The following is a 26154-nucleotide window of genomic DNA, read 5'->3' on the forward strand; positions in this document are numbered from 1 at the left end:
AAGATTACATTAGATTTAATAGCAATTTCTGTACGGGGATATTGTATTCCAGAATCAGAATATAGGTAGAAACGGGGGGAACATATTAAATCACGGTTAACGTTAACTCGGGCAGAGACAACTTTAAAAGGGACGAACATGTGCAATTTTATTTAATAAAGAGTTTAGCGCCGATCCCGGTGTAAGTGTAAAGTGCGAGATACAAATTTATAGTTTAATTAAAAGGCTCGAGGGCAGCTTTATCAATTTCCGACATGTGGAAAGAAAATTAGAGATAATATTATTTATTCTCAAACGCGCGCACCGCGTAAGGGGAGAGTTGTATAGCTCGCCTTTATTTCTGTTATAAAATAAAGAAGATTCCACGCAGAGCAGCATTTTACAATACAGCCTTATGAACGCTTTTCCACCGCCTAATCCTCTTTCGCAGCGGTGAACATTAGTCCGCGGCTGTTTCACGGTTACGATTTGACATCGTAATATCGCGGAAGCCTTTCGCAAATTCCTTCCGCCGTCGTTGTCACTTCCGGTGAATTTCTTCCCCGCGAATTTAATGGGGAACGATATTTTCCTCTGTTGCTAACCCGGCGGCTCTAATTCCGCATCCACAAACGCGGCGGGCATTTCCGATTACAGCATGGACCTTTACACACGCATATACGAGCGCGCGTTATACGCGTCAAGTATGATGATCGATGAAATGGTAATCGCTTCACTTTGTCCGCAAGTGTGCAATCAGCAGCATAAAGCTAGATTTCACAACCATGCGAATTCAATATGATCGATGAATGCGGCGGAGAAAAGCGGGGGACGCCCGCGGTTAACATTTAGTTCAAACTCGCGGTATGTATTTATAATAAATTTCCTTTAGCAAATCGAATTAATGTCGCGTGGGCATTTCACGTTACATAACACGTTGATAATGATGTAAAGATATTCGAGAAAATATCCCGTATCTATAATTGGAAGATGTAAATTTTGCACTCTAGTTGCATACGGATGAACGATAATAAAATGGAAATCAAATTGTAATTACATCACGTGTATCTAATGCACGTACCGGCGTGTATCGCGGAAATTCATTTTACATTATAAATATGATTGCCGCGATACCTGCAGTGGCCCCAATGACACTTGAAATAAACGATATTATCCTAATGCGTTTGCACGCGCGCCGATTGCCGTATCGTTAGGAATCGCTAAAAGCTGCCGCAGTTAGTCACTTCCCACGGCGTGCCGTTTAGATATCTCGCTTGCATGGGGTTACATCTTGAAAAAAAAAAAAAAAAAAAAAAAAAAGAAAGAAATCGAACAGCGCACCGAGCGTCGCAATATCGCGGCAACTTTATTACCTGCACAAATCTTTATGGGTGCCGAAAAATAGATCGCGCCCGCGTATCGCAAGTGATACCAACGAGATTCGCGCGAACGGGTGCTTTTGGCAATTGGCGTATTTTCGGGGTCGCAACACGAACCGCGCCGCGCTACGCCGACCGGTGGCCGGTCGTCGTTGTCGTCGTCGTTTTCGTTTACGGGCGTTTTAACACGTTCGCCGGAGGTTTCAGTTGCACCCGATACGGTGATCGATGGGACGGCGGCGGCAACGAGTCACTGCCCAAGCCCTACCCCCTCCCTCCCTCCCCCCCTACCGAAGCCCGGCTTCAACGGAGACCCGGTGATTTTCTCTATTTATATTTTACGGCGCGCGTTCATCCCCCTATAAATAGTGCGAACGGATAACGGACGTCGGCAACGGCAAGGGCCGGCAACGTAGGCATGAATATCGCACACATCTGCGCGTTCCCGCGCACGTAAACGCGCGTGATGCACGTGCACGGACGCACGTATAAGGCTCCCGCGCGTAGGTATTTACGCGAAAACGATGCCCGAAGACGGCCGGAGTCACGCCAACCTGTAGGTCCTCGGCTGATAGGCGATCCCGTAACTGCCTATCTGCAACCTATTTACCTTCCGGTTCACGTAATAGCTACCCTCTCGCATATATATCTGCGGGGCTGAGAACAGGACGCTTGGGAGCCGAGAGAAAAACCGCACGACCTTTTTCTTCCTCCCTTTTCTTTCTATCGCCCCTTAGGAATTTGCAGTTACTTTTTCTTAACTCGCAACACGATGGAGACGTGTACACTAGCTGGCCCGTTGCCAAACTATTATTTGCGAGATACGTAACGCGTCGACGTAAACCTGCGCTATACTGCCCGGGCGCATTAAGCGAAAAGCATCGTGTTCGCGAGAAGCATGCGGATCGAATTTTAACGAAACGTTTCAATGTTCCCGATTAAATCGGCGTATTTATTTTAATCAGTTAATTATATAAGATTATATAAAAAAAATATACGTATGCTGATACACGCAGGTCTTTTATTTTACGATTAAACACGGTTGATTATCACGCTGTAAATTGCATGCTGCCCGTGATAAGGCAATAATGCTCGATCTAACAAGAAAGATAAACAGTGGCTATTCACTTCAATTTCTGATATGGAAGCTATTTAATCGTGCGCCAATTTTAGATAGGTGTAGGAAGCGTATTAGCCGAAAGATTATGCATTGAGGCTGTGCATGTTTGACGGTGGTAATCGAATTAACTTCAATTCGATTCTAAAAGGAACCCGCTCGCGTGATGGAAGCCTATAGTCACGTCGAAAGCAATATCGCGTCGATTCGGGGAAACAATACGATAATTGATCGGATGCACAATAGATATTATTGCCAGCATCCCGTAACTCTTATCGAGCCCTCGAAAACCAATTCGTTATTCAGTTTAACTCCTTACACAAATGTCAACGGTATAATTCCTTGTTTTCTTGCGCCGTCCGGCTCGGAGCCGGGAGCTTTTGTACTCCATCGAAGCGGATTACCTGGCCCAATGGATGGATTCAGTTATCGAGTGTCATCGAGTTAGTGGTACAAAGTCGATACAAGCTTGCTCCCGACACTCGCTATTTTCCGCATTAAATATACAGGGCCTCGCAAAGTGTGACGGAAAAGAGGAAAAAAGATTTCGCACGACAAATACAGCTTTCGAGTCGGGAGGCGATCAAAGATTCATTAAGACCGATAGCTAAATCACTATTTTAGAAGCTAAATTTTTTAACAAATCGGAGGGGGGGGGAGAACCTTCTCTCTATTTTATCGTCAGAAATATCGGCGCCAATTGCAGCCACTACAATGGACGTCCGATAGCTCTGAAACACTCTGTAGGATTAATGGCGTACGTGAATGATAAATGAACGACCGTCGAACGCAATATCCCGCGCGAATTGCCTGTTGAGCGAGGGGACAACTTTGAACGCGTTTTGTACAAAAATTTGCTGGCCCTGTAGCAAGAAATCGAGATATCGCGTGTCTTGATTGATGCTTGGGCGGCACATCGCTCGGGCCAGGTCACGCGAATCTCGTATACTGCATATGCAACTCCGCGGAGTAGCATGTGCACCGTCCGCAATACACACCGTACATCGGATCGGGCAGAGGAGGAGGTATATAGATGCGCATAATTACGAAGGTGATGTCGGAGTCGAGGGGTCATATTCGGGTCGTTTAAGGCGAGCGTGTGTGCCGATGTAGTCGAGGGGTGTATTCACCACCCGGACACAATGGGCTACTTTGGAAGATTACTTTGTATACATAAAAAAGTAAAAAGAAAGACAGAAAAAGAGGGGAAACGCGGCCAATTTCCGGCATATTCTTTTTCGTGGCACGTGGATGAACGTTGTACCATGATTAATCGTTTCGGCGCTCAATGAAATTCGCGTCATCCACGTTGACGTGTGCGAGTATGATGCGTTACCCCTACATCGACGTATCGATTTTATAAATTGCGTAAGTTCGCTATTTGCAGTTATAAACGTTGCACAAGTTGTTGCTGCGTAAATTATTAACGATCAGTGTGACGAGCATTTTTCAGAAATAATCTTTGTAAATATACCTCTTTGCGTTCTTTTTTTTTTTATATATAAAATAAAGTGCAAGTAAGCTTGATGAACGGTATGATATTAACTAATAAGTGACACGATTTTAAGTACTGAATAAGCGGCAATAAAATCAAAGCGCGCGATGCGCAAACGGCATTAGACGTAATCGTCGATTTCTATCGAGTCGAAACACATCTGGCCGCACTTTTTCTCTCCATTGAAGACGTCCGGATTAGCTTCGTAAATGACCGTAAAAGTTCTTTTTAAGCAGGCAACTTTTAATTTCGAGTTGACGTTTGCTTTAACCACCGAGGTTTAATATCGTCGGGTCGCCCCCGGTACAACCGAGGAAGGTATAACTTTAGAAAGCTGGCAAGCGAAATTTCCACGCCCGAAAAAGTTGGAGTTGCCGCGCGAATTTCGCCGTTGGTGACCTCCTTTTTTATCACCCCTTTTACCCTCCGGACTCCTTCTTCCCTCAGCGCCATTGACCCTCCCGGAAACTCTCTCTCTCTCTCTTTCTCTCTGTCTTTCTCTCTGACGTCTCTATCCCTCCCTCTCGTACCCCTTCCTGTTTCCCGACTACGTCACCTGTTCGTTACGGATACGGCGCGTAACGTTTAATTGACTCCATTTAGCGGTGCAGTTTGCTCTACAGAATGCCAGGCACGTGCTCTTTATTTTTTTTTTTTTCTTCTTTTTATTTTTTTCCCTCCCCAAGACGTGACCTTTGTCACCGGGCCATATATTTGCGGGATTAAATCGCAATTCTTTCCCGTTTAGATTGCGCGTTGTCATCGACCGTTTATCTTATCTTGATTTATAACGACTGAGAGCGATCGAAAGCTCCAAATGAAAGGTGAGTTCGTTCCGGGGATGTTACCTCTGACTACATCGTATTTAATACCCTCGTGCAGCCGGATAAAACGCGTTGATTTAAGTTGAATGTAAAACTGATCGTATCGCCATATGATCCGCATGCGAGCGCTTTTTTCTTTTTCCACCGAACGTGTAGGAATATAAATCTTAAAATCTTCCGTTATATTAATCACTCTTGATCTTTTCATTAATTCGCTAAACTCTCGCGGCTAAAATTAATTCATCGACTACAGTTAGCTAATTTTATTACATTTTTTTCGTTTTAATAAACATCTGTGAAAAAGTGAAAAATAGCATAATTGCTAAACGTTAATTGTCACGAGATCGTCGACATTTTCTCAACAAGGTAAAACATGTTACTGGCTTTCGAAATCAATCGCGCCGTTCGCCGCCAATCTACCGTTCATATGATCATCGCAGCGGCTCTTTGGTTAGCCCGAAACTGCCAGCAATTATCCCGATATCGATGACATTACGTTCGTTATAAATTCTCATTGTGCGCTCTCGATGCGAACTATATATTCCCCGTCGCAATATGCATTCTCGAGTGGCTCGATGGCGCCTCGCGTTCGCTCGCTGATATTTTCCCACGCTAATACGCGCGGTGGGAGGGCCCTCGTCGGAATCCGGAGGAGTGATTTCCTTTGCTTATTATGTACAAAGACTTAGGGGTGAAGCTTGGAACGAGGGGGACGCGCGCAAGGTGCAGGCCTATTTGCCGGCTTTCTTTGTACGGCGGCACCGCGATTGCACATCGCAGGGAGTAACACCCCTTCTTACGCATTTCTTCCTATCTTTTTCATCGGCCCTCTCGCTTTCACTTGACGCCTCGATGATCATCGATATTCCCTCTCGACAGCTGTTGTCGGGGAGCGACGCTCCTCCGTCACGGCTGCTCGTTACGTATTTCCGATGACGCCTACACCGTGCGTCATTTACGCGACGAGATTAGCTCGGGGGAGGGAGGAAAAAATATAAAAAAAAAAGTTACAAGGCAAATGTAATTACGCGCGCACTTACGTAATAACGGACCTGCACTTTTATTCCGAATTCGGATACACCGTGGAATTTTAATTCCATTGATTTTAACTTTTTAGCGCACTCGGACAGAGGGAATTTCTTTTTTTTTTTTCCTCTCTCTCTTTTTTTCTTTTTCAGCTTTCGTTTCAATTATTTATAAATCACACGAGTAAACATTGGCCGCTCTGCTGTGACGAGAATCTGATAAGCCAATCGAACGCGGTACGGATTAAGAGTCACGGGGCGGCGCAACGTGACATTTCTTTTTAATCCGCGCATAAGCGATACGCCGCATCGCGCGCTCCGGTAAGTAAACCGCATCGGCGAACTGCATTTTCCTTGAATGACACGATCGCTCGGCGTAGCACGACTGTGACGATGTGACGCCAGAGCTACGTCATCTGATCCCAGGGAAAATATCGCGGGGTTGACCGTGACGTACTCGCGATACACGCAGAGTTAAATTCGCAATTCCGTCGGATTTTTCAATGCGGGGACGCGACGCGGAAATGACTGCATGCACCGGCGTACGTTCCTTTCGATCCCGGCGACGGAAAATATTTGCGGGACCATTCCCAATATTTGCGCGTCGCCCTTCGCGAATGATTACAATAGAGTTAAGTTACGCCCGCGTTTTCCACGCTGCTGATTATGTGTGTACATGCTTGCGCACGCGTGTGCACAGCAAACAGGGAGTCACTTGTGCAAATTATAATGACAAATGTGAATTGATGGCGGAGAGACGGGTCAGAGTGATGATGAAGGATTAGTTTGGAGCTAGTGCGAACGAAAAAAAAAAAAAAAAAAAAGCTTGACGAGTAGGTGGTAATCAACCCTTTTCTCTCTCTCTTTCGCTTTCTCTCTGCCTCCCTTCTCGTTTAGGTGCCACGTAAACCGTCTACAGGCAACTAGCCAGCGGCATTAAAAGCGGAAACGGTAAGCGGAACCGGACGCGGAAACACAGAGCTAGGCCGGAAGTGACCCGTTTGCCGGTGGAACGACGAAAATAGCGACGTCGGCTTCCGTTCGGCGGATCCGCCGCAGTTCACGCGCAATGATCCTCGACGTTTCGAAGCCGTACTTCGCGAAATACGCCGCGTGATATTTGATGGCAGCAGGAACTATAGGCGCTGCTGAAGGTATGCGATACGACGTAGGAGAACACGTACGATAGCAAATTGCGAATCGATAATCTCATTGAAAATAATAATCAAGTGCGTAATCGGGTTAATAATATTTCTTACACATAAAAATAAATTAATATAAAACTCTGTCGTGTCTGTTTTTAATTTTTAAGAAAAATAGAAATTTAGAAAGCAATATAGTTTTCGCTTTACGATTGATTAGTCGCAAAAGAGGCGGTAATGAAAAATCGGTAACCGAAAGAATTGCGATTAAAAGCGGATTACACGGAAATGGTGAATGCGCGAGGTAAAAGGGAAGTCGATAAAGAACGGAAGAAACGAGTTGAGAAGAAGCGGAGGGGGGAGGAGGGGGGCCTGGAATCGATCGTTAGGTTAATTTGATCGTGCCTCCGCGATGGGACATTGAGAAGAAAGTGTGAAATAGTTGCGGCGAGGGAAGGAAGGACGAAGACGAAGGACGTGATATAACTCCGAGAATGGCGAGAGCGGTGCGGGATAAGTGGGTGGATGGGAATCGAGAGATAGAGAGAAAAAAGCGGGGTATCCCAAGCGACTGGAAGCGAAATGGCTGCAGCTGATGTACAAGATTAAAAAGTCTTTTCCCTTCGTGTTGGTTTGCGGTACTCTCTGCGGACCAGCGCGGCGGCACTTGTGCTTCATTTTAAGTCCTGAAATCATCCCTCCCTCCTTCTCCCCCCCCCACCGCCCCCGATTCCACGCTATTCTTCATTCGCTTCATTTTCTAAACAGAACGCCGGGTCTCCTCTCGCGGAACGGTAAATCCGCGGCGGCCCCGTATTTTACGACAAATACGGGTCCGTCGGAAATTGAGTAAGTGCGCGCGATCGGAGAAAATTTTTCCATTTACTTTAATCAATTACCGACCGTATCTCTTAACCGCACAATCGCGGTCCGCGTACGTACGATCGACAATGAGTTATGGCCGGAAGTTATGTCCTCCTATTTTTGTCGCCGGAAAGAATTGCGACGTATATATATCACGCGGAATATAAATTTATTCACCTTCTTCGTCGTGATTTATAGTTTGAGGCTAAATTTTATTTGCAAAAGGGACTCGGACAATCTGGGATTATCAGTGGAATTAATTTATTACCACTGGACCATCTTGGTTAATTTTTTACAACGTATAGCCGTCTTAAAAAAATTATCAAAAAATATATATGTATTTTTTTTTTTTTTTTTTTAATAAATAAACTACTACTGAGTGGACATGAGAAAAGGTATTTTAAAATTATTAATTAATTTCCGTGTAAGCGAAGAACTCGTAAAGAATAAATTTTTTAAACTATAAACCACTTAAAAAAGATAATTACGTTAGACAATATTCATCATTTTAGTGCTGCACCATTTATAATACTCATTTATCTATTGTGCATATTTTTTTCTTTTTTTTTTTTGCACCGTGCTGCTACCCGATCAATTAAGGTAATTAGAAAGTATTTCTTTGCGAATGAATATATATGCGAGATCTCGAGCAAATATAGAGCACTCGGCGCCGGCTCAGTTATGATTAATGAATTATAAACAGCGTCGCGTCACCTAATTTCGTGCATTTTTTTTTTTTTTATTTTTTATACCGCGTTACTCGCGGTAGCACACGATCACCTCGCGCATTACAAGGAATTATGGTGATTATTCAGCATTGTGCGTCAGCATCAGAAACCGCAGGGTGGTATAATTAAAAGAGATTCGCGCGTTCCCCAACAAACGTAAATGGAAACGTTCTAATGGTGAAGTGCTTTTTACGCTCTATTCATTCTCTAAGCGCCGCGGCGCCGTGCATCAGTATGTTGATTTATACAGCGCGCGGAAAGATTAACATTTTTTTTCTCCCCCCCCTGGCTGTCCTTTCATTTGCATTAATCCCTCTGCGGTAATAATTCACGTCGAAGGGCAATGATATTAGCGGTCCTGCCGCGTCCAGCGCACACATGATCCTCGCGTAGGCGGTCGGCGGCGGCGGATTCAAAAAAATCACCGACCGCCGTCCGTGACTGCCGTTAAGAACGAGTGTGTAGGAACAGATTTACAAACCGTGACGCTTGTTCTCGGTACCATAAATACCAATCGCGTGTGCGACACACCGGGCCGCGTGTCTCACGTGACTATTTTACACTCGGCGGACCCGCTATAGATTCAGATAAAATGCGCCGGATATCATTAGTAGGGAAAACTCGGGGTGACATGCGACCGACAAAGATTACCGGTGCATTTACGCAGAAATAGCTCGCGCGGCGGCGTTGAACTTGCGCGCCGAATAAAAATCAAGCACGGTGTTTTACTTTGCGATAAAGAGAGAGAGAGGGAGAAAAAAAAAAAAATTATTTCGCTAACTGGCGCGATGTTTGTGCACGGCAAAATAAAATGACGCAAATAATACACTCGCCCCGTCGTCCCTTTTGCTCCTCCGTCAAATATTTGCGGACAGTTGTAAAATATAGCACGTAGATAAATGTTGCAGTTGCATTGGCTGTTCCAATAACGATAAGATGATAAACTGAAAATACCCTTTGCCAACGTCAACGCCGTTTGTTATCAACAGTAACGCCGAATCGAATTCGATTGAACTTGTCATAAAAGGTGAAATCATATTTGATGCGCCTGATACCATCACTCCAAGCTCGAGTGCATGAAGCAAATGGGGTCCTGGATTCGAGAGCGATCGTATTTAGTTTTATTGTTCCCCCATGTTCGCGCCTATACATTAACTATATGTATATACATGCATACGCCGCTGCGATCTCGTTGATTCGCCAACAATGTTAGCCCAGTCATTTAATCGGAACTATTGCGAAATGTATTTTAAACGAACGTTTCATGATATATAGCATTTACCAATAATAACGTATACGGTGTGTCAAACTCAATTTGACTCCGCGGGTCGCATCGGTAATTTCGCGGGGTATATATCGGGCCAGATATATCTGATATTTCGAGCGCACAATATGTTTTACCGAGGCTATTTCAAGTGGGCACTTGGACGTAGCGGCGTTAAAGTAACCGCGCATAATTCGAAACAAAAAAAAAAAAAAGGGAAAAAACGAAAAAGAAAAAAAAACAAAGAATCGCGAGGCGAGATACTCGCGGAGTGTAAATATTTAACGCGGAAATGCTCGGTGGTTTCTTTAACGGCGGGATACGACTCCGTGCCGCAATAGAAAATACTAAACGAGCCAAAATGAGCGATAGCTGCTCTCGGGGAGGGAAAGACGAAGAATCCCCCGGATTTAAAAGTCCGCTTTCGAATTGCCCGTTATTCGTGGTAAAGTTATTGCCAACATTACCATTTAGAGTGATTAAAGATTCAGGAGATAGAATCGTTCTCGACTATTCCGCGGTAGATCGATCCGCCGGCTGGGTTAACCCCTTTTCTCGAAGTCGCTTACACTAACTTTATCGCGTGGCTGAGATCGCCCCCGCCGTTCTTTCGCTGCATTTTTTTCGCAGCCCCCCTCCCCCCTTCTTTAGAGTACGCTCACACGCGGAACTTTCGATAAACCCGCTCCTTTACACAACCCCGACGCGGCCCCCGCGGCCTGGCCGTGGCGAATTTTCTGCCCGCGCTATTTTCTAGCTTATCACGACGGTCGCCTTCATTTATTAAACGGACAACATCGGCCCCTTTTATCGTTTCGCATATTCCGTGGTTACGGCACCCCGAAGCGATTAATTTTTCTTTGCACCATCCCCCCCCCCTCGCCGTCGCCGGCCAGAAACCGACTGCTTTTTAAACACGGTCAAACGAAATAACTTATCACATCCGTCAGATGCACTTCTTACAGTCGCGGGAATAATTTTATTTATTTATTTATGACATTTGCAAATATGAAAAATTTTGAATCACGAATGGAATTTCAAAAGTGTTTCTCTTTTTTGCTTATTAATTTTTTTGTTATCGTCGAAAGTTTTCTAATACTCCCGACGCTTCGTGAACCATTCAGTTTTAAACTTGCCTTCAACATTTAATTTGCACGTTATTTATTACCGACATTTTTATTAATTGAAAGATATTATTTTTGTAAAATTGTCCAATTAGTTGATTTTTTGCTACAGCATGATAAAATAAATATTAAAAAAAAATAAAAAATAAAAATCTCGTTGAAATTGAATAACCGAGAATATTTTTTTGAAATTTGATAAAATATATAACATTTGTGTCATTGATATAATGGATATTCCCATAAAACTAAAACGTCGATCAGTTTACAAAATATTACTTTATAAACATGCGCATATAATATATCGATAACAAACTTTGACGTACATTTTTTTAAACATATGTGATTTTTTTTTCCATATGTCATTTTGTTGTGCAAAATAAAAAATAAAATTACAGTAATCGGCGAGTTTATACAACTGAATACATTTTCGTACGATATAAATATGTGCGATGCACACATAAATGTATTACTACACGAAGCCGAATTAGAAGCGTTGATTAATTTTATTTCGCTCCAAGAAAAAAAATTATTTTTTTTTTATTTCAACAACATATGTAATAATTATTTTCTACCTCCATTCAAGTTATCGCGACTGGGTGTTAGAGATAGTATGTACGCGTTTACCACTGAATAGCGATACAATTGAAATTTAACAAAAACAGGTGGTGCATCGCGTACAAAACCGTGATTAAATAACAGTAATATTTAACCCGAGGGCCGCTGTCGAATTTCGAGATCACGTTACGGACAAAGTTGTCACGGAAACATCTAACTGCAGTTAGTCTGCGGGACACAAATTTGCCTCCGGGACCCGTACCTTCACGGATGAATTCAGTTTAACGTTTGTCGCGCACGCTCTGACAAGAGTCATTTCGTTCTCACTTATGCAAAACGCCCCCGAATCGTTTGCAGCGTCGCCGTATCCGCCAGCCCTTGGTCTCCGCTCGATGATTGTATCGTTAGCTATCTTCCCTGATCTTTACAGCACCTTGGGCGCTCATTAGGACGAATGTGAATCGCACGGGACAGATAAGAGAGGAATGTAATTCCCTACGAAATCAACTTTTACAAAATGCCTTCGCTGAGTGGAGCGTGCAATCTTCCAGTCTACAGATTAAGTGTCGTTCGCGTTTTCCCCTTTTCTTTTTTTTTTTTAATTGTTTAAATGTTGTCTATTCAGCGAAATTATTTTATTTCAAAAAGCAAACTAATTTAATGCTAATATTTTACGAAGTTGACGACGAAAAATATTGAGTTGGAATGAGCAAGATTTTTTTTTAATATCGTGAAACCTATACGAATAATTCTTGTTTTTCATTACTTTGCGTCATTCTACTTTTTAATTTAATTTCCATTAATGTGTTCGTTATCAGGCGCAGCGATAACAAAAGACAATTGTTCGCGCAATTCCTATCACATAACTTACCACGGTCGACGTATACATGCGTCACGACACATATTTTGCATCGCGCGATTTCGCTGCGGAGAAATTCCACGACCGCGAAAGGATGCGCGTAATTAATTCGAATTCGCTGGCGTCAGACAGTGCACAATGCCACGCGGAAAACTGTCTGATCGATTTCGCCGTTCTAATTTACTTTTACGTTTCAGGATCATGCTCGTATTTATTCGGGGCAGTCTCTTTTTCGCGAACAACAAGCTGCCTTTTTTATTTCCGCTCGCTCTCCTTTCTCTTTCTCTCTCTCTTTGCACGCGCGATCGTAATCCGCGACTGACTGTTCCGCCTGAAATTCCGTCGACACACACCTGAGAGCTATTCCGACAGGCGGAAGAAACGCGCGGGATTGAATTAGCCCACCGACAATTTGATACACTCCACACCGATCCGCGTTTGAGACCGAGGAATGTACTTTCCTCCATCGATTCCCTTCAAACGCTTTTCCATTTACGACTGCCCTAATGTGATTTATTCCGCTGCGGCTTTCGCGCGAATACGTACCGGTGGCAACTGGATGATTACCAGAAACTGACTCTGTCAGGATTCTTTACGATTAAACGATTCGATAAATTCGCACCGCGACATCACGTTGATTTCCGACAGTTATATCGCGCTGAATTATTTTCTACCAGAGGTATAATAAATTTATGAGATATTTTTTTTTTTTTCTTTTTTTTTCTTTGCACTTTTCGCGAATTTTCTCGGACTTTTAATCATAATTTGTATCGATAACGCCGTACCGTGATTGATTAGACAAATCCATGACGGCATTCAGTCATCGCTTATCTAGTTATACACCCGAATTCGGTTCCTTGATCGAAGCCCCAATTAATCGACTCGAATTGTAATTAGTGCCTCGGGGCTGTGTTTAAATATCGCTCGGAAGCCATTGCCAAACACCTTCTGGAATTAAGAGCTCCAAGTGCAGGGCGGAACAAAAGTTTTCATCGCCGGCCCGCGAGCGGGGAAAATGGGAAATTTAGTGTAACAAATTTATTTCATAAACAGTTGGGCGAAATTTATCAAATAACTCGGCAGTGCGGCACAAAGCTCGGGGAAAATTCATTCATTTCATTGTCAAATGAAACGCCCGCCGGTGCAGCATTTAAACGGGGTTTACGCGATACTAGGTAAATCGTAAAGTAAATAACGCATTATTAAATGCAGGATATTTATATTGTGTGCATAGTGGTTTTCCTAGCGTGGACTACAGTCATTATGTTGTATTAGCGGAAAACCGTAGTTTGTAATACTAACGTAAATGAGCGCTTACGCTCCAACGAAATTAAACTCTAGCCACATATTGATTATCATTAAATATTTATTTTTATTTTAATTTAAGCAAAAGCTATTAGCATATCGTTGCACGTATACGTCCAGCATACGTAAACGTGCGTGTAGTTTTTTTTTTTTTTTTAATTTATTTTTTTATTTTAATATCTAGTACGACTGCAACGTCTGAAAGAGAACCGAGTTCATCGATCGAGGAAAGAAAACGAATGCTTTTATAATATATAATATATGCGTTAATGTTAGAGACATGTAATTACGTTTTTGAAACTCGATGCGAAAAAGATTGTAAAAGTTAAATTTCACTCCACGCTGCGAAATTCTGTTCGTAATTACGAAACCATGCGGTTACGCGTAGAATGGCATGCGCGATGTTATCGATTTCTATTGACACGCAATTTGTGCTATGGAATTTGAATACGGTATTCGAGAACCTAGTCATCGATTATGGTGCAAAGAGTGTCGTTGAAAAGATGACTATGATAAATTTTACCGACTATCATTAGTCTTATTTATTTTACTTATCGTATATCGCAATTGTTTTTTTTTTTCCTTTTCAATTATAAAATTACAATTTGTTATTGCAAGTAGAATTGACTTTCGCCCCCATTGCTTTATTTTCTACCTTAATTTTTAATATCAAATATTTTAGAATTCAGCTTAATATTAAAGTCCTTTTAAAATTCACTTGGAGAAAATTCTGTCATCCATTTACGTTCCTGAGACTTAGCTTCCCGAATCTCATTAATCTTTAATGTCTACTATTAATTAAGTATTCCATTACATTTTTGCTAAGAAAAAGCTCAATCTCAAATTCATCAAAGAATCTGTGATTCTAAAAGAGAATACGATAACACGGAGGAGATATTCATGACTTCATGTTGTATTATGTATCGTTGCACATTAGATTGATTTATTATATTAATTAGACGTAAATTAGACATTGAAAGTAGACGGAAATTCTTATAAATAAATGATTCACTTTCTTAAATTTGTCTTCCATATTAATGTATTCTTTCGTTAAATAAAAAAAATAATTATCCGACTTCTAAGTCACGATAGAGTAGTGATCTTTTTTTCTTACGCAAAAAAAAAAGAAAAAAAAAATCAGAAATGTGCATTATTAATAATCAAAGTTTTTAAAAATGGTTTCTCTGCAAAAACTGATGTAGCACAACGAGCTTTTATAGCCTCATAAAAAATATATAAAAAGCTTCGCGGTACAAAGATGAAGCGAGAAGAGACAGAGAATTGTGTACCGAACCACAAATCAGATTTTAAAGACAAACATTTAAAAACCCATAAGTCGTAAATAGCATTTAGTACTATTATTATGTTATTTCATTTTTTTCTTTCTTTTTTTGCCGAACGTATTTTCTTGATATGCGATATTTGAAAAGGTATAAGTTTCTTTTTTTTTTTTTAAACTGTGATTGTAGCCGCACTCGTAAATAAAATGTCATGTACGAGTTTCATATTGCCTTTTGTTATACGACACGTATTATTGCCTCCATTCTTATCTCTTGTATCATACTTTTGCGGAAAATCTACCCGTTTCTCTCAAACATACTATTTTCTCGCATCGCGAAATAAATATAACCAGACGAAGAGGCGGAGACGCGCGCGGAAACATTTGTACCGTTTAAATGTTATGTGTTTGTACAGAAAATTACGCAAAGTCGTGGGAGACCCGTACGCCGGGAACAATAAGCGATATACGCCTACGTTAATTACCGGCTAGAGCGCGACTGTAAGATTTTAAACCCACCGCAATCGGTACCGACGCAAGCGGCTCCACGCCGCGTATGTAATACAGTAGCGCAATAAGCATAATTAAATCGACTGTGTGCACATAATTATGCCCATAGTGCATCGCAGCGATTACAAAGCGGAATATACGTTGTACAGGCACTCACTACAGAAAGCGACTGCCGGCTCCTATTTACATTGAGCGCGGAGAACGCGGGCGCCCACCCTCTCTTTCTCTGCAATTTATCAACTGACCTATTTCCCAAAACCATGCGGCGAATTGAACAACATGTGCGTTGAGGGATTGAAACTCGGCGGACTTCAGACGGCGATTTCCTATTTAAACACGCCTTTGCACTTTTCCGAAACGCCAACAAAGCTCGCGGGCATTATTCCGAATCGACGTCTCGGATTCGGTGGGGATTTTTGACGAACCGTAAGTAACCGGCTGCTCTCTAATTTACAGAGCGCGTTGGAAAACCTATCGTGGAAAACATATACCCCTTTGAATAATCTCCCGAATTAGATATCAACAGGCGAGCTCATTCATGTTTTCATAACTAATAGTGGACGGTGTCTACTAAAAGTGTCATTGCAACAGAAATATCTTCGCGGTAAAAAAAAGGAAAATTACATACTGTCTTTGAGAAGTAGGGTGACTCGACTTGCGGCCGGTTATAAATGGTATGCGAGAAGAAAAAAAAAATATACATCCGGCGCGGGCACGTGTGAGTGGGCGCCACGGGGTTGCAGGACGGTGAAAGTAGGTAGAACGTTGTTACAAGACCTTTTTTTTATTACAAGATTTTTATAGATAAGGGTAAACGGTGCTCGGGGGACGTTCATTGAAAGCTATCGGGAAACAAATGTCAGTGAAATTTTTGCAACAAGTAGGCGGAAAAGAGAGAGAGAGAGAGAGAGAGAGAGAGAGAAAAAAAAAGCTCGCTGTAACGTGAGAAGAAGGATAAAGACGTGGATAAAGACGTGGATTCTTTGTTCAAGTTTGTCTCTAAATATTGCTGATGCCTAGCGAGGCGCGTTTCTTATTAGCTCTTGTCACGGGTGCTAATTACCTGTATAATTAGCACGAACCTTCTTGTCAAGAAAATAATCCGACACCAAGGAGTAGCCTTGGTTACCTTGGACGCGAAGGGACCTGTGGCAAAGGAGGATAAGAAGGACGAGGGGGTGTGCCTGCCCCTCGTTAATCGGCATTTAAAAATAACGAGCAAGACGAGCTCGCGAGCGGCATCGCTATGCTCGTGTTTCCGGAGAACCGGATAACGTGGTTGAAAATCGAAGGAAATGCGAGACATCGGATTCGAATTACCCGGAAGACTCGCGATGTCCATGCTCACGGTCATTAATTTTCTCCCAGTATTTCCTCTGCGTATAAAAAAAAAAAAAGTAAAGCGGATCATTTACTGAATGCGCCATGTAAAATTTCGTACATCCCCGCGTTACTATATTAATTTTTATACGTCGGCACTTTATCGAAGAAATTATTTTTTCACGCGATAATCTTCTAATAAATTGTTCATCTATATTAATATTTTTATAAGTACTTAAAAAAAACTAAATTTCTTTTTTTTTACAAGGTACACAAATTATACAAGAAATAACACGCGAGCGAAACGAATTTACCGGACGCTTTTAAGCGGCGCTGGGACAAAAGAAAAGCGTAATTAAACGAGCCAGAAGGATAATGTGTGATAATATTCGGGCTTTATGTGGAAATAATGACCCATATTGTTGAGTAGTTTATGACACTGCGAACGGTATATACGTATTTCCGCAAATGCTAGTAGACGACACTATGTACGATAATGCGGCGAATATATACCGCTAAGCGTATCGCTACTGATCATATTTGTTTAATTATCTTTCCCTACGTTATATATCTGTAAAATTTATAATTTCCATGTAAGCCGAAATACGTGCCTTTAATTGTTAAATGTACGACACACCTTCTTATCTTAGTCGCAATATAAAAGGATTAATTTAACTAACTGTATTAAAGTACAAGATTAGCGTTTCGTTAACCGTCTATAAAGCGTCTCAAAGCCGGGTGCGATCTTCGCCAAGTGAGCCTTTTGATAGAGCGGAAATCTCGGCTCTAAACTTGGCGATTCACGCTTTAGTGAATGCGCGCTTTTAACCAGTGTCCAACAGAGAAAGCTGTGTTCGTAGTCACTCTACAGAACGTTTAATGGCGCTTGTAACCGTATTGTTAATTTAACCAGGATCGAATTCGGAAACGCAAGATACCTCCGACAATAACTCAATTATGCTAACTTTGCTGCGCAGCGACTGTGACTTAACTGAAATATGGAATTAATTCAGGCACCGCCGAAGGATCCTGAGCTCATCTTTTGTCGCGCGGCCTTCCCGCTGTATCCCGGTAATCTTTTGCTCGTTACAAATAACAATCGCGTGCAGTTCGCGCAGCACGCGTTACGCAAACAACAAAGCGGCGGCCGCGTTTGTAAAAATAATTTCGAACCCGCTGGCGATAACGGGGCACGTGGAATAAAATAATAACACCGGCGTTGCTGTAATAATAACTATAAGTTTTAAATAATGCAAAACGAGTGGAGTATCTATATTTAAATCTGCACACTTGTAAATCAATATTCGTGACAAGTTAATGCGCGCAATGGTCGTTGTAAATTGATTACATAAATATGTGAAATGTATTATGATAATAATTCATGTTATTTAAAATTTATATGCCGCGAGGCGGGGCTGTTTTTTATTTTTTTTATAGAAACCCGGCACGATATCGTTTCCTTTCGGGCTCGTCGATCGATCTTCGATTACTTTGGAAATGGGTAATTGTCCCCAAGACGAGGTTCATTAATCGACGGAACGATTGCGAAAGTAAATGCATTAATACGTTATTCGATGAAAAGCGCGGGAGCCTATGCCACCACTGATCGGCCTCACGATAGTATCTTTACGGTTTGTTAGATGGTCACGGGTCATCGCTCAGCCCTGCTGATGATGCGCGACCCATTTGCGGCGGAGCGCGGTCACCGTGTCGGATGGTCACGATCGAATACAATTACACCGAGTGCATCGGAATTTATGACACCTCCGAAATACTTCCAACGCGTAATTTTAGACGAATAACGCTATTGGCTGTAACGAATACATTAGACGAAATGAATGAGAGCGGATCGACTGAAAAATATGCTTTTTCCACCGCGACCTCTTGCTCGATTCGAAAAAGAATCTGGAAACAACTGCGTATTTCACCGAAAGCTACGCTTTTTCGCAAACAAAAGCCGTCTCGCGAAACGTTAAGTTTATATTCGCTCGTTTCTTTTTCTTTCCTTTTCTCTTTTTTTTTTTTTTTTTCGAATACATAAAACACCTTATTTGCTCGCAGAGCGCGGGGGTTTAACGAAATTAAGGACGGCCGGATATTACGTTAAAATCTAGTGCGCAAAATCCGCTTTCAATCCCGTTCATTTCACTGCCGGGGAGAGGTGCGAAAAACTCATTTCGGCTGAAAGCGCGTGACAAAAGCTTGCTCGTCAAATTCGTCAGCTCGAAACGATTTGAGAGTGTTAGCATCGGGCAAACGATTTGAGTAAAAAATCAATCGCGTCATATAGAAACCGGGGATATATCATCAATGCGCATTGCTCCGATGTAGTGTGTGATATCGGTTTCATACTGCACACGACGCTAGCGCATTATGAGACCATCGCTCGAGGGAAAACATACGTATAATATACATGCGTTGCAGGAGCGTGACTCCAATTAATACAATACTGTATTTGAAATTAATCATAGATTATACCGTGCCTTGTGCGTTAAAAAAAAAAGCAATCCTACGCGAGCGTAAAATTAAGCGATAATATCGCGCAATATTATATGTAACGCCCGGTAAATAAAAGCAAGCTCGAATAAATGCAATAATATTAGAGCGAAATTATTTGCAGAGATCCGCTGGGATCGCAAACTTTAAAATTCAGTAACAAACTTCTCTTCCTAATCGTGCGCTTTACCTAAACGTCGTTAACGTTACAGAGATACAAAAATCGCGTCGTTAATTATAAAACGAAACGATATTAAGTCCATTTGGGTAAGCTGCAAATTATCTTTGGAAACTTTCCGCTTGCCTGACATTGAAATCCCATCGCGTCCAGCGAGTTACGACGCTTAGCTTAGCGCAAAAGCGAAGAGATTTACGGATGTTATTGCATTCAACTAACTTTACGCGATTCTCGTTAACTTATCGTGCAGCGTAAACTGCAGCGCATGGCATGATTACTGCTAATTACCCTGGTAGACTCGGAGATTTGATCGGACGTTCAATAACCGCTCTGTATGAATCGATCGCACGGTACCGCGCATATCGCGATTCCGACACATCGTCTGCTTTCATTTCGCAAAATTTCCTTCCAATGCGATATTTTTGTCCAATTTGATCGGTCGACTTTGCACCGTTTCGGACACGGTTCGCTAATAATTAAAGGTAAGAAAATTAAGTACGTCGAGGACCGATAATTGCAGCCTCACGCGTTTAACGACGACGAGAGGGAGATAAATTAACTTGGTCGCGTCTAATTATTTTCTTGAGAATTTTTTTCGTAGACGAATTAAGTCCCGCAAGAAATAAGGAATCCTAACGACGACCGCGCGGGTTTTTCTTTTTTTTTTTTTTTTTTTTTTTTTTAATTCCCTTTCGCAATTAACTTTTTAGTTTACGTATTTTAAACTTAGTCGCTTGGTAAAATTCCCAGAAACATAATTAAGCGAAAATAACGTCGCAAACGATTTCAGGGGAAGTAAGAATCCGAGTGGAAATCGATTCCCACCGTTACATAATAATTAGCCTAGCCAGTTCGTGGTTCATCTCGTGAATGTCTAGCAAAACTGTCTCAGCATTGAGCCGGAAATGTAACGCCCGAATCGTCCAAGCACCACGCAATTATTCCTAATTAATGTCGAGCTAGAAAAGCTAGGATATCTAAATGTTTTTCGCCGTTTGCTAAGTCTGCTGCGCGTCTTGACCTATCCCGGGCCCGCCGATCGTCGCGGTAGTGTGAGTACGTGCGTATGTTAACATCTAGCCGGCACCTTGCGCTCGAAATTCGCAAAGTGGAGGACGCGCGGGCGGCGGCCGGCAAGAACCGGTTTGTCCTGCGAATTCGGCAGTCGACCGTCGTGTTAGTACATGCGTGTGTTTACATCTGGCCGTCGGCCTTCGCGTTCCAAGAATCCAAGCTCGCAATCGCAAGGTGGAGGGACGCGCGGGTGGCGGACGGTAAGAACCGGATTTTGCCCGGCGAATTTTCGGCAGTCGAGCGAGCTTTGCGTAAGGTCAGAACCAAAACAGTAAACAAGTACGCGGCGAAAAAACGTCTAGACATCTATTTAGATACACGGTCCGCGCTGGACAGTGAAAAGACGATCGATACTAAACAGATTTTGTTTCTTTTTTTTTAAGACTGTCTTATAATTAAGGGCTAGTACCAAGCTGGTCATTAGATAAAAAATATATTTAATCTGCGCGATCTAACTTAGCCGCAAAATCAGATTAGCTAAATAAATTTCCACTCGGGAAGTAGCAAGTAATTTCGGTGAAGAATTGCGTTTGACGAATCACTGATTCGACGATATACATATGGGAAGCCAATGGGTGGGAAGGAGCGGTTTCCATTTACCATATCCATAGGTCGCACACGGCGTTTCATGTATGAGTATATAAGAAAAGACACACGAAATCTACATTCGCCGGGAGAGCACTGAAAAGAAATATCGTTTCGGCGGAACATTTTATCTAATCCCACAGAGACCGTAATCGCGTCTTTGCCATATTCTTCGGTATTTTTCCAACAGCAGAGATGTACCGAGTATGCAGGTAGTGAACGATTTAAATGGAATTTTCCTCGCTACTTCCTCGCGCTTATCTCTTAAACATTCGAGTATACCTTCGACTATCGAGTAGACACATCTGCGTAACAAGTACGAGCCAAATGCAATCCTATCGCACTCAGGTTATTCCGTTGAATACTTTCTCTTTAACATCAAGCCAAAATGAACAGTTATTGTAATACTGTAAAATTTTTATTTTTTCTTTTTTTTATCGTGCATTCGAAATTTTGTCCTTTATTTTCATTATAATTCAATGGTGTTAGATCAGATTATCAGATTATGAAACAGCGAATGTTTCGATAAATTTAACTTGCAAAAATGTGAATTTTAATATGACATACGTTTTTCATCACCCGTATATTTTTATATGAGCACGCAACAAATATTTATATATATCGCATATATAATAAAAACGAAACGTACAGACATATGAATCTCATTCGCTCTTATAGGTTGTTTGTACTGATTTTTTTTTTTTTTTTTATTAATCCGAAATTTTTTCAAAACACGAACGCAATAAATTTTATGACGTTTTAAATTCGATATTTTTTTATTCGGCCTACAAATTGGAGCTAATTATCGTAAATCAACTGACGTCCCTCGGTCGTAAATCAAGTCTCCTTTTGTCACGTGTCGGCCCTAATTTTAGATTAGCGTAAAAAGAATTCAAACTATATTTAGGTCTCGGGATTTAGATTTCAGAAATATATCAAAGGTAATTTCATTTTGGTCGTTAAAATATGCAGCGTCTTCCTCATTTGTTATTCTGTATGTAGCCTCCCCTCATAGGTTTAATACGTTGCTCGCTTTTCCATATGAATCATTACGCATTCGCGATGGGATTCCGTAGTCGCTTTCATGTGGCCCCCCGAAAATCCACCATTCTTAATTTGACTAACACCTTGCGCATTAACATGTCGTTCATTAAATCGTCGGATCAGCGTTTAAATCTTTTACGTCACCGAGAAAAGCATTTCCCGCCGGTATATATGTGCCGAGTATGTTCCATTAAAATAAAGCAGTATTTTTATCGGCATTAATAATTATCGGAACGGTTAAGACGTTAAAAGATATCGAATAATCGATCTTTGATGTAATTGCACGAGGAAATAATGATAATGTTCTTGCAACCTGACAACGTATTGTGTTTGCGTACGTATGAGGATGTGAACGATCTGCTAGTAAATCTCGCTTAAGTCTCCTTTTATATTCTCCTGGCAGATTCACTCTCGAATTGTAGTGTGTACGTTTCGTGCTTCGAAAGCAGTTCATTCACGCGAACATCTTTAGGAGATAAACGAAATAATAAAAGAAGAAGAAGAAAAAAAGAATTAAGCCCACAGTAAGGAAAGTAAAAAGGAGAAAGAAAGTCAGAAAGGAAAGGAGAGGAAAAAGAAAAATCAGGCAGAAAAATGGAAAAATAATAATAATAAAAAAGCGGAAATAATGCACAAATGTATAGATCTAAATTATTTGAATATATGCATATAAACGGATATACTTTTTAAAAAACTATGTGAAAAAAGTATATGTTGATCCGTGCATTCCTTTTCATTCGCATTTTGTACTCTTTTCACTCCGATAAAAGGATCACGTAAGGATTTTCAGATGTTATAGAATATGTTAAAAACTAACAAGAAGCGCAGAAAAAGAGAACTTTGTATTTGAAGGTACAAAGCATAAAGGAAATCTATTCGGGAGAAAGCACGAGTTGAAAATCGCGATATGGATTAGTCAGGAAGGTTTCACGTGATAAAAGCAAGAAACAGAGAAGATGCAGAAAGGAAGAAACATATTGAAGGTATGATGGCTGATACGAACGATCCTACTCGCGAAATAAAGACAACGAAGTTGCTATCTTGGAAAGTAAGGGGAGCACGAACGAAATGAACGTGATAAGCAAAGAGAATTAAAAAAGAAAACAAAAAAAAAAAGACGTTAAGATCTCCGGGAACGTTATAAATAAAAGCACGGAAAATATTTCGTCGTGATGAAAAAAATTCTTACCGAATAAAACAAAAAGTTTTATTTTAACGGAACATACGTATATATCAAGTTAGAACTATTTTTCTGTTTGACGTAAACTGTGGTCAGTTTGCGGTCCGCGTTTTACCTCGATTAGTTTCGGAAATTTATTAACCAACTAAATCACAATTTATATACGTATAAAAGGCCAGATAGGAGTTATATTCGCGCGATAACCGCTAAACAGTTACAATCAGTTATCTGCGTATGTTCAATATATCGAATTAGGTGCAAATAACATTGCCTAAATCTCGCACAGAGAGAAGGGAAGGACGGTCGGAATTCTTAATATAATTTATTGGTTCAATTTAGCCACTCAGTAGAGATTATCGCCTTGTTATCACTAGTTAATTATTGCCTCCATGTAGCGGGAACTTTACGTCTAACAAATTATCATAATATACGATATGATATTCGGTTATGTACGCAATTAATTTTCTATGATGATTAATTCCGTCGGTTCATTTAGTATTTCTATGTATAATAACTAGAGTATTATTTTTTGCCGGCGATATCGATGCAATTAATGCCCTAATTTCTGATACGGCTTCATTATGCACACGTGTTTATTATAACGACGACTTATCGCTATAAAACCGCGAAATGTATGTATATGTGTATCAGGATAACTGTTGAACGTTACGTCACGCGTACCGCAAATCCGAGTTAATGAGAAATGTCAATAAGCTAAATTATACGAAATAATCAAAATCAGCTCTCGCTCCTCAAATAACATAATCGGAAATTAATTTATAAAATTAAGCACGACGTAAGTGTTAATAAATTGATTTCATTTAACATCCACAAATTTATTGCTATTAAAAACAAGTTGATTTGATCTCTCGAAAAATAATTCTCTCACTTGCGGGAACTACTCACGAGAACTTACTCGCGTTCAAGAATTTAACTATGAAACTGCGGGGCGAGTTTGTTTTAAAGTATTCTGTGTTTCCATTGCCAACACGCGAGAATTTTACACGCAGCACCGTCAGACATGTCAGACTTAATGCATTCGTGTCAAAAATTTTGCTATATTATATTAGCGCAGCGTTATGCGAGAAATGAATAAGTTTTGATATAACGAAAAGTTCACGTTTAAAATGAAACGAAAGATTATTAACGCCCCGTGCAATTTTTATTCTCGTACTTCGTGCATTTTATATTTTCGTTCGTATAATTTATCTCGTAAGCGTTTCAATTTAATAAATGTATCGCTCGCGGGACAATTTCTAAATAGATATATTTTTTTTTTCTTCGCGCTTAATTCTAAAAAGTTAAACACCCCGCCTGATTTCTAAGCCTTTAAAATTTGCAAGATTAATAACTTTCGAGATCGAGGGATATGAGAATTGTTCTCGGGTGAGAGCAAACGTACAAGACGGATTTGAAATCGTAAAAGAAAAGAAAAGCTATTTGAGTTCCCAAGTTTCTCGTAGAAAAGGACGTAGTGAAAATATGTGAGAAAATTACCCAACTTGGTAGAATTCACGTAGTTTTTAAAGTGCCACCATCGTAGAATATCCTTTAACATTTTTATTTCTATAAATCTGACCGAAAATTTTATATCTATTTATTTTATTTCGTTTTCAACGACGCGGAAAAAAAAATATCAGACGTGCGTAAATGCGACGAGTGTTTGAAATATATTTAAAAACAACGGCGTTTGCGCGTCATCGGTAATATGCGACGGGAGCCGCAAACATGAGATTTTACTTAGCTACATGACAACACTGAAACCCGCTCGTTCGGATCGCTATTGCAATTTGTAACATTTTCTAACAACAGTTGAACCAATTGAACGCGGCATTACGGACGCGTGGGAGGCAACTGACGACTGTTACCGCTAAACAATGCGAGTTTCACGAGCGCAACAATGTAGTCGCTGCTAATTCATTGCGGCCGATGAATTCGAGCGAGAAATTAAATCTAAAACAGCGTGAATAAGCTATCGTAATAAATCTCGCAAGGACACCGTGGCGACCATCCCGCCGCGTTGTATCTCCTTTTTTTTCTTCCCCCCCTATTCTCTCGGACAATGCGGAAATTAATGGAAATGGACCGAGAAATAGGACAAATGCAGCGAAGTCCGCTTACGTGGTCATGCATGCCTGAAGCGGTCCGCCGCATCTTTGCGATAATGCGGCGGACACTTTAAACCCGGCGCCATGCCGCGGCACGTATCAACGTTTTCCATCGTCACCACTTTCCCGACGCCATTCGTTTTCGGGAGGAGGAAAAAAAGAAAAAAAAAACGTCGGTCCCGACTTGCCCCGTGTTACAATCCCGCCGTCGTCGAGCTTGGGCGTGCTGCGCGACGATGAATCCCGGCCGCCGGTTTTCACGGGTAAACCGCAAAGTGCTCGCGCATTATAAATTTGCATAAATTAAATTCCCCTTTGAATCGCGCCGCGCTTGGAAGAAGGAAAGTGAAGAAGAAAGAGACGACCCTCCTTTCCCGCTTTTCATCGTGTCACCATGTCGTCGCTTCATCTCGAGATTCGCTTTTCGTCGCGATATCCCCGTCGTCGCGCCGTTTTTCCCTAACCGCACCGCGCGTCCTTTCATCCCCAGCCTCCGCAATCCATTTCCCCAGCCCGCTTCTCACCCCCGGTTCTTTTCTCTTCCCGTCCTTAAAGCAGCATGGCCGCGCTTGCGTATCGCGACATCGTCCTCTTTCCCTTAGTCCATTGCCTTCGTTTCTTCCCCGTGGCAACCCGCGTTTTGTTTTTCCTCCTTCGGGACCGGAACTATTGTTCTCCATACGACGGTACCGCGATCGCGGTGTACTCCCGGTAGGATCG

At 41.5% G+C, this 26154-nt stretch overlaps 1 protein-coding gene across 1 annotated transcript in view; it reads left to right on the forward strand.

Moving 5' to 3' along the window:
* Octalpha2r (alpha2-adrenergic-like octopamine receptor) overlaps positions 1–26154 on the forward strand; it is a 94954-nt gene that overhangs the window by 42579 nt on the left and 26221 nt on the right. The window lies entirely within an intron of this gene.

This window comes from Cardiocondyla obscurior, linkage group LG19 (genome assembly GCF_019399895.1).
Source record: "Cardiocondyla obscurior isolate alpha-2009 linkage group LG19, Cobs3.1, whole genome shotgun sequence".
NCBI classification, from domain to species: domain Eukaryota; kingdom Metazoa; phylum Arthropoda; class Insecta; order Hymenoptera; family Formicidae; genus Cardiocondyla; species Cardiocondyla obscurior.